Below are 12,812 nucleotides of genomic sequence, written 5' to 3'. Positions count from 1 at the left end.
AAGAAAACTATGTACTGCAGGTGATAATTCTTGCGGGTTTTTCCAATTCTAAATTCAGATGGTTCAGCTTAACTGTAGTTTTGAGATTGTGTGTGTGGGATAATGTGTGCCTGTCATATCAATTAAAAGCACTAAAGGTCATTTGGGAGTTACAAGGCACATTTTGTATAAAATCGTCTTTTTTTTTTATTAGCTTTATTTTATTTCATGTCTTTTGCTGAGAATGAGAAAGAGTCTATGATCTGACTATTTTTTCTGGATAGCATATAGCATACTGCTGTATTGAGAGCACACCATATGATAGAAAGCTGTGATAAATTTAACAATGTATTTAAAAATTTCTTTGTCATAATGAACTCACTGCTGATTCTTTATCCGTAGGTCCAAGTTATATCCTCTGAATTTGCTTTATTTTGTTAATATCACTTTAAAAATGGGGTCCCCAGAATTTTGTCCCATTTTCTAAATATGATTGAACCAGAGAAGAGAAGTTGTGGAAAAATAAGTTTTTATTAATGCATCTCAAGATTTCATTAGCTTTTTTGGTAGTCAGTCTTCCTGTAGTTGATCAGACATCAGTTCATCAGGAAGTGTCTTTTTTATGTCTATGCCAGCATCTGTTGGATCATCGAAAAAGCGAAAGAGTTCCAGAAAAACATCTATTTCTGCTTTATTGACTATGCCAAAGCCTTTGACTATGTGGATCACAACAAACTGTGGGAAATTCTTCAAGAGATGGGAATACCAGACCACCTGACCTGCCTCCTGAGAAATTTGTATGCAGGTCAAGAAACAACAGCTAGAACTGGACGTGGAACAGCAGACTGGATCCAAATCGGGAAAGGAGTACATCAAGGATGTATATTGTCACCCTGCTTATTTAACTTATATGCAGAGTACATCATGAGAAATGCTGGGCTGGAGGAAGCACAAGCTAGAATCAAGATTGCTGGGAGAAATATCAATAACCTCAGATATGCAGATGACACCACGCTTATGGCAGAAAGCAAAGAAGAATTAAAGAGTTTCTTGATGAAAGTGAAAGACGAGAGTGAAAAAGTTGGCTTAAAACTCAACATTCAGAAAACTAAGATCATGGCATCTGGTCCCATCACTTCATGGCAAATAGACGGGGAAACAGTAAGAGAATTTATTTTTTGGGGCTCCAAAATCACTGCAGATGGTGATTTAATTAACCTTTAAATTAAAAGATGCTTGCTCCTTGGAAGAAAAGTTATGACCAATTTAGACAGCATGTTAAAAAGCAGAGACATTACTTTGTCAACAAAGGTCCATCTAGTCAAAGCTATGGTTTTTCCAGTAGTCATGTATGGATGTGAGAGTTGGACTATAAAGAAAGTTGAGTGCTGAAGAATTGATGCTTTTGAACTGTGGTGTTGGAGGAGACATTTGAGAGTCCCTTGGACTGCAAGGAGATCCAACCAGTCCATCCTAAAGGAAATCAGTCCTGAATATTCATTGAAAGGACTGATGCTGAGGCTGAAACTCCAATATTTTGGCCACCTGATGTGAAGAACTGACTCATTTGAAAAGACCCTGATGCTGGGAAAGATTGAAGGTGGGAAGAGAAGGGGACGACAGAGGATGAGATGGTTGGATGGCATCACCGACTTGATGGACATGAGTTTGAGTAAACTCCGGGAGTTGGTTATGGATAGGGAGGCCTGGCATGCTGCAGTCCATGGGGTCACAAAGAGTCAGACATGACTGAGCGACTGAACTGAACTGATAGAAACTTATGCATTATTCTCACCTGGGTTTGTAATAATTTGTTTCATAATCTATTTCCCTCACTTCACTGTGAACAACATGTGGGCAGAGATGATGTTGTTTATCCTCTCATTTTTTTTTTTACTGCATCTTCAGGGCCTAGTACAATGTCTGTTTCATAGAAAGATTCAGCATATATTTGCTGAGTTAAATGAATACACTTGTTTTGAAAAATTAAAATGTTAGTCAATAAATGGAGTTATTATTATGCTTCCACGTGCATTTGGGGAAAGCTTAAGGCTGTTCTGAATTACCTTAATTTCAGGATCAGGTGGAGCACATTCTTGAATACAGAATGTGTTCAGTATTGAACAGCTTGAAGATAGAAGCAAATATATAGGTAGATCTTTAGAAGAATTATTTTATATCCAAACTGAATATAAACTTTACCTCTCAGTGTGGGCCAGAGAAAATATTTGAATAATTGTAATATATAGTATGACTTTGTGTGCTTGTGTATACACACACAAGCATGAGGTTGGGGGGGATGCGGGAAAGAGAGAGAGACAAAGGGAGAATGTGCAGTGAGGAAAGGCTGAGAAGAGAGAGAAAAATTTAAAAAGGTTAGGACCCCATGTTTGAAGGTCTTAGAATCTAGTGAAAGTGACAGTCGTTCAGTCGTGTCCAACACTTTGCAACCCCAAGACTTTACAGTCCATGGAATTCTCCAGGCCAGAATACTGGAGTGGGTAGCTTTTCCCTTCTCCAGGGGATCTTCCCAACCCATAAATCGAATCAAGGTCTCCCACATTGCAGGCAGATTCTTTACCAGCTGAGCCACCAGGGGAGCCATAGAGTCTAGTGGAGGAGACCAACTGGGATCGGATTACAGTACAAAATTATTAGAATAAGGAAACTGTGTAGTTTAGAAATGTGATTTAGCTTTACTGGAGGTAGCCCGGAAAACTTTCACAGATAAAATAAGATTTGATTTTAGCCTTGAGGAGGGAAGAATTAATGGTCTTCTTCAATAGCTTTTCCTGCAGCAGGAAACGGCAACCCACTCCAGTACTCTTGCTTGGAAAATCCCACGGATGGAGGAGCCTGGTAGGCTACAGTCCATAGGGTCGCGAAGAGTCGGACAAGACTCAGCGACTTCACTTTCACTTTTCCCTTTCATGTATTGGAGAAGGAAATGGCAACCTACTCCAGTGTTGCCTGGAGAATCCCAGGGACGGGGGAGCCTGGTGGGCTGCCGTCTATGGGGTCGCACAGAGTCCGACACGACTGAAGCGACTTAGCAGCAGCAGCAATGGCATGTCCAGGGTTCAATTATTTGTTGAAGGTTTTATCATCACCTTTTCATTACTGAAACCGACATCTGTAGTGGAATATGTCTCTTTCATGTTCTAGAACGACTGAGGAGATGACAGCCTGCACTGAAGGTAGCAGCTGCCATGACGTGACAGCCACATCCACTTGGGGTTTGCCATTTGTGAACTGTGCGGCTTCAGTCGCGTCATTTGCTCTTTCCAGGCCAAAGGATTTGATTAGTTAATCTTCACTGTTCCCTTGCAGTTCTGAGAATTTGTGAGCCTTCAGAAACAGACTTTGGGGCCTGGTATAAAGGGGATCTTCCCATCTCACTGTTGGAAATTACACTTCCCTGTTCCCCACAGAGTGAAAGAAACATAGTTTGTGTATTACAACTACTTAGATTTTTTTGTTTATTATTTTAAATGAATAATTTAGACAGTTCTGATGATGCTAGAGTGAGGGCAAAAGCAGCCCTCTTAATTCTTTATCTGGGGGTTGTCTCTTACAGCTGCTACTGGCACTTTAACAAAAAGAACAGAACAAGAGGGCGCCGCCTAAGCACTCAGGTGCCCGCTAATCCGGCCTCTTCCGGGAAAGTCACCCGCAAGACCAGTCATCGGGTATCATGGGAAATGCAGTTTCTCCTGGAGTCGCTCTCTCCTAGTAACTCCTTGCTCTTGAGCATGAGGTAGACTACAACTCCCAGAGGGCCAAGCGGGAGAAGCGGGGCCCTGTACCTTCGCCGCGGCTGGGCGGCTAGTTCAAGTTGCCATAGCTGCGAGTCTGGGGAGAGCGGAGTCGGTTGCTTCGCCGCGTCTGGTCAGTTATACCTCCTGGGGTTGCCGGTGGCCGCGGGAGCCGGGTGGGGCCTCGGCAATGACCCGGCGTTAAGGACCTGGGGTCCTCTTCTAGTTCAGGTAGCTTCCCTCAGCCGCCCCTCGCCCTTTCCGTACCACTTCCCTGTCGTGTCTTGACGTTTTGGGTCCCGTTTCCCCTGGTCCCGGGGGTCGGGACGCCGGAGCTGCGCGGAAGCCCTGGGCTGGGGCCGGGGGCGGGGCGGGTCTGTGGCGAAGCTGGGGAGCCGGCGTGCCCGGTACCCCCACGCCCCCCTTCCCTCGGCATGCGTGTCCACAGTCAGGTCCTGGTCAAGGTATACGGGGAGTTTGAACTTGGTTGCCCTCTTTTCGAGGGCACAGCGCGTCCCGTCGCTAGCAGCTGTGAAGCCTGAGCTGTCAAGGAGGTCGGCCTCCTGGCGTGTGCGTTGCCTGGCCTGGCATATAATTGCTTCGTACCTGTTTTGGAGTCACAAAAACTTGCTACCCTCGGGAGCGCTGTTTATATCAGTGCCTTGTCTTCCTTTGCCAACATGGAAGTTGCCTCAGCGTCAGCTGTTAACAGTCCCTTCCAGGAGTTTATTTCCTGTCAACACCTGGACATTGAATTCCAGCTGCTCCCTCAGCGGTTTGATGGAGCTCAGTCGCTTCTGCGGACATTCTATAAAACCGCTTTGCAGCCTTATGCCAAGTATTATGTAAAGTATCTAACCCAGGGCCTATCCCCCAGGGAGGGCTCAGTGTTTGTTACTTTTTTTTTTTTATTATACAGAGCTGTGCCCGTAGACACACAGTGCAAGTTTAAGTTTTTTTTAGTACCTATACTAAAGTAGAAAGGAGCTGGTGAAATTACTCAAGTAATTTTTTTGACACATCCAAAATGTTTTCACTCTCAACATGAAGTCAGAATGAAACTGGAGATATTTCACATCCTAAAATAACTTTAAAAAATGGACTAAATGTTATGTGTATTTTATGTGTATAGCACTTTAGCCACTTTTGGCTAGTGACTGCTCTAGTAGACACGATAGCTAGAAGATTAACATTTTGGTAGTTTCATGTTGGCACAGAAATTTGTGTGTGTCCATGACTCATAGAATGAAGGTTGCTGTTTTGTTGAAAGAGTTGGCTATGCATCTTGCCTACGTCCTGTCCCATGGCATGACCTCTGGGTCACTTTGGACTCTGTCTTGACTGTTTATTTTGACTAAGAGAATACTTTTTTTTTTTTTTTTCCTTTTGGAGTGATTTATAGATGTATTCTGATCTGCTTTTTATGTGGACAATTACCAATTTTCTTGATAATTTTTTGTAGATTCTTACAGACTGCTTTGAAAGGAGTCGCAAAGAATTGAGAATATTTCTATCCACAGATCTTACAACCAAAGGCATTTTATTTTTACTTATTGCTGTACTAAGTGTTGGAAGAGCTGGGCAGTTTATAAAGTATTTCCTTTAGGATTGCTCGCATGTGGTTCATTTACTGGCTTAGAAGTATGTTTGGTCCATTAAATTCAGAAGTAACATGTTAAATTCATTACCTGCCTTAGTTAATTTACCCACTAATAGACTTAGGGATAGTACCTTTGGCTAGACTTGGGCTACAGTTCACACTAAGGGATGACCGGGGATGGGTGGAAGTCCCCAGCGAGGAGTATGCTGGCTGGGGATTGGATGTGAAGAACTCCTGTGACTTCAGTGGGGTGTTTGCATGATCCAAGAAACAGTTTCTCTGTTCTCTGATTTGATGTGATTTATTCTCTGCCATGCACACAAACTGTCCATAGGGTGAGCTTACTTTATCATTAATTGCTTAAAAAATTTTAAGGTTGTAGGTGTGTTTTACTCCTTGTTTCATTTATCTGTAGGTGGTTTGGGGAAAGTGTAGGGGCAACCAAAGATCCTCCACTTGACTAGGCCTCTTGCCCTGAACCTCATGAAGAAATGTTAAGAGTCAGACATACGTGCCTAAGAAGAGCTCTGAGCTCAGAGGACAGCAGCCCGGAGTTTGGGGGGTATGCTTTGTAAGTATGCTTCCTCCCTCCTTGAGTTTTTGAGATGACACATTTTTGTATATTTATAGTGGAAAGGAATATGTCAGCAAGTAGAACTTTAAGGGGCCGGAAACCCCTTTCAAACATGCAATATCAAGATTAAATAGGATGGTTGTACATGCAATATTACAAAAATTAAGGGGAACAGACTGGATACCTTAATGAAAGCGATAGCGATGCACCTGTTTCCATTAGACAAGTATTTGAGAACCTTTTTTGTCTCAGGCACTATATTAGGCACATTTTACATGTTTTATAGGTTTATTTCCGTGGTGGTTTAGACAGTAACGAATCCACCTATAATATAGGAGACCTGGGTTTGATCCCTGGGTTGGGAAGATCCCCTGGAGAAGGGAAAGGCTACCTACTCCAATATTCTGGCCTGGAGAATTACATGGACAGAGGAGCCTGTAGGCTACAGTCCATAAAGCAGCAAAGAGTCAGACACGACTGAGCATGCATGTACATGTGTGTATATATATGTATATACACACACACACCATATACGTATATAGTACATTTATTATACCTCTGTTCATTTTATAAATGAGATTTAGATAGGCTATTAGATTCACTTGGATTCTGGAGCCAAAAAAATGGTCTTCATCCCCAGGTCCTCTGACTCCAAATCCCAGCTGCGCCCACTACAGGAGGCTACATTGTGGTCTCTGATTGTCCTCCAATAGAGTTTGATTTATATTTAGTATTTTTAGATTGTGTATCATATAAGCAAAATTTGTTGTTATTCATCTCTTTAAATGTTCAAGGGGTTCTAGTATCTTTCTTAGTTTTTTATCCCCAAGGTTTAATGGTCTTTATGGTATTATTGAGGTAAGAGGTAATTGTGTTTATGATTTTGATTGAATATAAATGTATGTATGCAGCATGAATTGTCATTGATGGTCAGTAGGATAGTGTTAACTCAGGCTTTTCATCATGGATTTAGAATTCTGGACACTTTAGCATTTTCACGTTGCATTTTGATAGAGGGCACTTAAACATGTAGGGAAGACCCATTGGGGCCTTGTAAGAACACTTTGTTTAAGCTGTATGTGTGAAAGGTTCTTAGAATTAAAGAATATTAGAGCTGGAGTGGCCTGATAGAATAATTTAGTCCCAAAGTTTTCAGCCACAGTCATGACACATTTGGAAATAATATAAAAATAACCTAGAGTGGATTCACTGTTAACCATGTAATAATGTCACTGGCTTGATTCTAGTATGAAATGTTTCAATATATTCATACTATTCTAATAGTGTTTTTCTTTCTTGTAATAATGTATTATTATGTTAGCACAAGTTTTTCCTTATCTCTTTTAGCTGCTACATAGTTTCCCAAATGGCTAGATACATTTATTGTGTCCCTAATCAGTGGACTTGTGTTTTTTTTTTTTTTTTTTTACTATTATAAATAATTCTGCAATGAAGCTCTTTTACCTGATGGCTCAGTGGTATAGAATCTGCCTTCTAATAAAGGAGACGTTCTTTGGGTCGGAACGATCCCTTGGAGAAGAAAATGGCATCCCACTCCAGTATTCTTGCCTGGGAAATCCTGTAGACAGAGGAGCCTGTTGGGCTACAGTCCGTGGGGTTGCAAAGTCTTGGACATGACTTAGTGACTGAAAATAACACATAAGATGTATACATATATTTTGTAATACATCTTGTGTTTTCCTAGGATACTAGTCATAGAAGTAGACTCTGGATCAAAAGGTGTATATTACTTATTGTTACTTTGCCAGATTGTTCCCTAGAAAAACTGTCTTAGTTAATATCTTACAGCAAGGTATGTCCTTGTGAACACTGGTGGTGAGAGCTTTTGTTCATAGGTACAGAACAGATAAAAAGGAATATCATTATTTTAATTAGCTTTTTTTAATTAGTGAAGTATAGTATCTTACACTTTTTTTTAGAGCCATTTATGTTCTTTGAATTGTCTATCTTTTGTACCTTTTACTATTGGAATGTTCTTTTCTTCCTTTTTTGAAAAATGATAAATTCTTTGGTTTCCATATAATGCAAATATTTTTCTAAGTTTTAACTTTCATTTTCTAATCTGTTCTGGTGTCTTAATAATAATTATGAATGATCTTGAGTCTTATTAGGCCTTTATCGGATATTAACACCTTCTGAAATTTATAAAACTCTTATCTTAAAGTGAAAGGTGCTCAGTCATGTCTGACTCTTTCCATGGACTGTACAGTCCATGCAATTCTCCAGGCCAGAATACTGGAGTGGGTAGCCTTTCCCTTCTCCAGGGGATCTTCCCAACCCAGGGATTGAACCCAGGTGTCCTGCATTGCAGGCAGATTCTTTACCAGCTGAGCCATGCGTAGTGTTTGCCATGAGACAGGTGCTCATGAATGAATGAACTCATAAATGTATGAATTAAAGCTAAACCTGAATTAGGCTTTTAATGAAGAGAGACTTGTGGAAGAAATGGACTATAATTATTATTTAGAAAATATAAGATAATTTTATAGATTGTAGGAGGAAGAAAAGAGCTTGATCGTGGAAGAGTGAAGGTCTTAAAATGACAAAAATAGGTTGGCTTATTAACAGCAATTGATACAGTAAAACAATACTGAGAATGCACACTGATGGTAAAGAGTCCAGGTAACTTGGAGTGTGTACAACTTTGTAGTACAGATAAATAGTAATTGAGGAATGTAGGTAGCTGCAAATAGCAATGAGAAAATGATTTGTAATAATTCAAGCAAACCTTGTAGGTTTGATTCAGTTATAAGTTTTAACCATTGAAATGAATTTTAAATTATTATCCTTGTTTATGAGACATTGTCAAGTATTCACATTTGTACTATTTTGCAGTTTAGTCCATATTGTTTGAGAACTCAGTTAATATAGCCCATGTACCATAAGAATTATTTCATCCAACAGTTATTTAATTAGAATCACCAATTGCAAAGTCCTGTACTTTGAAGTTTGTCTCTGGGTTAATCAGTGTAATAAGGGAAGTTTAACTGTAAATTCATTAAAATTGTTCCAGCCACATGCCAGGTACTATGTTAGATGTTGAAATACATCTGTGAGCAAAGTTAATGGAGTCTGTGATGAGATTTAGTCTAAAAGGGAGACAGACAAGTAAACAGCCAGTTAGCTCTTCTGGGCTGTGAGGAGGTGGTCCAAGGTGGGGGCAGTGAAGAAATGTTCTCCAGAGAAAGTCTCCTCTGAACTGAGACTTGAAGGACAAGTAAGAGTTAGCCAAAGGAGATGGAGTGAGGAGAATGTTCCAGGTGGTGAATACAGCAGAGGTATGATGGTGAGATGAGCATAACGTATTTGAGAAATTGAAAAAAAAAAACTTTCTGTGGCATGAATAATTACATTTCATGGACATATTTAGTAATTGTATTGCTATAAATATAGAATTATAGTAATACAGAGGGTGAAAAGATTATTTCTGGCTGGAAACGGAAGGCTTCTCTGAGATTGTGTTTGACTTATACCTGCAGTGGTCGACAGCAGACGGCATTTTCACGGCATTTCAGTCAGAACTAATGATGCCAGTGAGGGATGGAAGTGGTAGGAGAACGTGGTGTACATAGTAGCTAAATGTAGGCCTTACGTTTCTATGGTTCATTTGTTAAGAAAAGGGTGTCTTGATGAGGGTCTTGAATTTCTGATTTGAGAACCTAGACTCAGCCACGTGGGCAGTGGAGTGTCAGTGCAGGTTGAAATGTATGGAAAAGGACTCACAGTTGGAGAAACCATTATAGTGGCTAGTCACGCGATAAGAAAAGTCCTGAATTCTGGATGGTGCCCGTGGTAAGAGAAGGGAGACATGATAGGAATTTGGGCCTTGAAGACAGGCTTGTGACTTGGCTCTGCCATTGGAAGCTGTGTCACCTTGGGTGCCTTGCTTAGCTTCTTTAAGCCTCTCAGGTGTAGGTCATGAGGACAGCAGTACTTACCTTGTAGGGTTATTGTCATACAACAATCTGTGATATTAAAGCATTAGCTAGTCAGCATTATTATTTCAACTTTTGTTTTTTGAAGGTTTTTGAAATTGAGATTCTTAACTGGCGTTTATATCCATACAATTGTGGTAGTTTACTGTTTAAGTGTAATTGGTCTTATATGATATTGAGCTGTTTTTCATTATAGTTGGATTCCTTTCTAATCCTATATCTTTAAAAATTTTTATGTGTACATATAAAAACATTACAAGAAAAAGTTTATGGTACACAGTTCATTCCAATCACCTTTTAAATAATTTTAGAAGTTTTTTTTTTTAAATAGTATCTTGGAAAGAACAAATCATTCTTGTTACCTCCTTTAAAAAATAAGAATAAAAAATAAACTTTTGAATAAGCATATTTATAAGTACAATGAAAGTGTATTTTAGTTAATTATTATAGAAAAGTTAAAGAGAGATCTAAAGATATAAAGTAAAAGTAGAGTTGGGGAAGAAAGAAATATGGGACTTGAGGAAGAGTGGAAGACAAGAAAATACTTTTTTTTTTTTTTTAAAGTTTAAGTCTTTAGGATATGGTTTCTGAAAAAAAAAGGATGCCTGAAAGAGGTTGTAAAGATTCCTAGTAAGAGATAGAATTATTTAAAAGTCATCTTAAAAGAGCTATAGAAAATTGGATTTATAGCAGAACATAATTAATACTTTATTATCTTAGGCTGTATTCATGATATAAACCATTAGTTTTGAGTAAGTGGGTACACTTGGAATAGTCAGGCCTTAAATGCTCTGGTTGTATGTATATGGTGGGAGAATTGTATCGTAAGAGATATGGTGAGGAAAGACACACATACACAGCCCAACATTTCAATGTGTTTGGAATTTAAATGGTGTTTTCGCATCTAAGAATGTAGTTGGAAGAGGCGGTGGCTAAGAGGAGATGTAGGTTCTAGATCTCTTAGTGTAGCTTTTTATGAAAGCACTTGTGGATAAGTGTTTTACTCAAACTTTTTGTTCCTTTAGGAACAAAAGTAAAGGGTTGAAATTATATCAGCTTTACAGGCTTCAGATAGAGATCAAAAGAGAAAATGCTGGTGAAAATCCTTGTAAGCTATAAAGCAGTATGCAAATTTGAGGTATAAATAGCAATAAGAAATATTTCCTTTCCTAAAAATTTGTAGTGTTGTTTTGTTCACTAGGAAAGTCAAGAGGAATTTCTGTTTCTGCTTTAAAAACTAGGAGGAAGAAAACAAACACGCTTTATAATACACTAAAGAAATAGCATGTTTATTATGAAAAACTTAATTTTACATGAACAAATAAATAGCCCCAAATGATATTTATGATTACTCTCTCAAAAATTGGTGGCCTGTCCCTTGTTATATCAATTGTTAATGCTTATTTTGTGCACCCTAATATGAATTTATCCTTTTTTGCTTCTACTGTTAGATGACAGTCTGAAACCAACTTGTTTTCTTAAGGAGAGCAGGCCTGAGAGGAAGCCTCAGGAAATTAACCATCTTCTGAACCAAATCAAATGACTTATTAGTAAACTATGTGTGTATATATCAATTAGCCTTTGCATAATAAATAAATCCTGGCAGGCATACAGCAATGTGCTTTTATTGTCTACCTATCTTGGCTGGACATGTTAGTCTGGGCTCAACTGACTGGTCCGCTGATCTAAGCTGGAAGTCGTTGCGGCAGCAGCCATGTATCCCACACCATCCAGTGGGATCGTCTTTGCATGTCCTGATGGTGACGCAAGAGTCACGAGGGGAGCAGGTTCCAATGTGTAGTCCCATTTCAGGTATCTGTTTGTGCCCTGTCAGCTGAAATCCTGTTGGCCAACTTAGGTCAAATAGCTGAGCCCAGAGGCAGGGAGGGTAATTCCACCCATAGTGGGAGGACTTACATCTTGGGGAGGTGAAGAGTTGGAGCCAGATTACGCAAGCAGCACTTTGTTCTGCATTTAATTTCTTTTATATACCAGAGTGGGAAAACATCCTGAGTGGTCTGCCGAAAATCAAGGCTTACTTCTCGTTCTGGTTTTGTAGTATGTAGGCTAATATGAAAGCTGTGTTACCCGATTTCCCTCCTGGTCTGTAGAGGGGAGCATTGTCTCTCGAGCATTTAACCTTGATTGATTCTTTCACAGTAGAATTTTCATTTTTAACTGGGGAATGAGGCCAATAAACTTCCTTTGTCTTGGTTCTTGATTCAAAGTAGGATTCCAAAATCAGCTGCTAATGGGGTCCTATGCCCAGTGGGGATTGCAAGGGCAAGCAGGAAGGTGCAAGACCCACTCAGGGCAGCCACTGTTTACAGCTGTGTTGCCATGGAAACAGTCTTCCCCAGTGTTGCCAGATCTTTGGCCTTTTCAAGAGAAACTGGAAATTAGATTTTTTTGGTGAAGTCTCTTTGTTTTCAAATTAAGGTTTTAAGATAACACAATGAGGGCTCTGTTAAATATGTATCGCTTGGCTGGATTTGGTCCGTAGTTCTCTACTTTTCATCCCCTGATTTAAAGAGAATGGTGTTAGGAACTCAGGGATTCTAGCTCTGTCTTTGTCCAGGCTCACCTCATGTCCATTTTCTGACAGTTTGGGCCATTATTAGGGGGTTGTGTCTACACCTGGAGGGCTTCATTATTGTCTACTTTGGGAATAGCGTAGCTTGTATTTATTCTGTTTATCTGTTAGCAAATAGCATGCCATTCTAGGGCTTAGCTCCAAGTAAGAAATCCATCTTCTGTTTGTTAGTATCCATTTCTGTCTGTTATCTTTTTTTTCCCCCTTCTTGGGTTTTTGTTGATTGTTTTTTATCTTGACATGTTTTACTTTTAATTTAATTTTGTAAACTGCCTCATTTATTTTAGAAGTGCATGTAGGTGTATGAGTCTAAAATATTTGTGTCATTCTTCTGGTGAGACAGGGAAAGAGTTAT

The 12,812-nt window shown here is 39.6% G+C and overlaps 1 protein-coding gene across 5 annotated transcripts in view; it reads left to right on the top strand.

The window, feature by feature from the left end:
* The first annotated feature begins 3,763 nt into the window (after positions 1–3,763).
* CEP128 (centrosomal protein 128) overlaps positions 3,764–12,812 on the top strand; it is a 214,191-nt gene continuing 205,142 nt past the window's right edge. For 4 of the 5 annotated variants that reach the window (XM_027552581.1, XM_027552578.1, XM_027552580.1 and 1 more), the window contains exons 1-2: positions 3,764–3,965; positions 5,750–5,905. The gene's annotated coding sequence lies outside the window, so the exon portion shown is untranslated. The remainder of the gene's footprint in view (positions 3,966–5,749; positions 5,906–12,812) is intronic. The other variant, XM_027552579.1, reaches the window with a different exon arrangement.

Source organism: Bos indicus x Bos taurus, chromosome 10 (genome assembly GCF_003369695.1).
Source record: "Bos indicus x Bos taurus breed Angus x Brahman F1 hybrid chromosome 10, Bos_hybrid_MaternalHap_v2.0, whole genome shotgun sequence".
NCBI lineage: Eukaryota > Metazoa > Chordata > Mammalia > Artiodactyla > Bovidae > Bos > Bos indicus x Bos taurus.
This window is presented reverse-complemented; position numbering and strand designations above follow the sequence as displayed.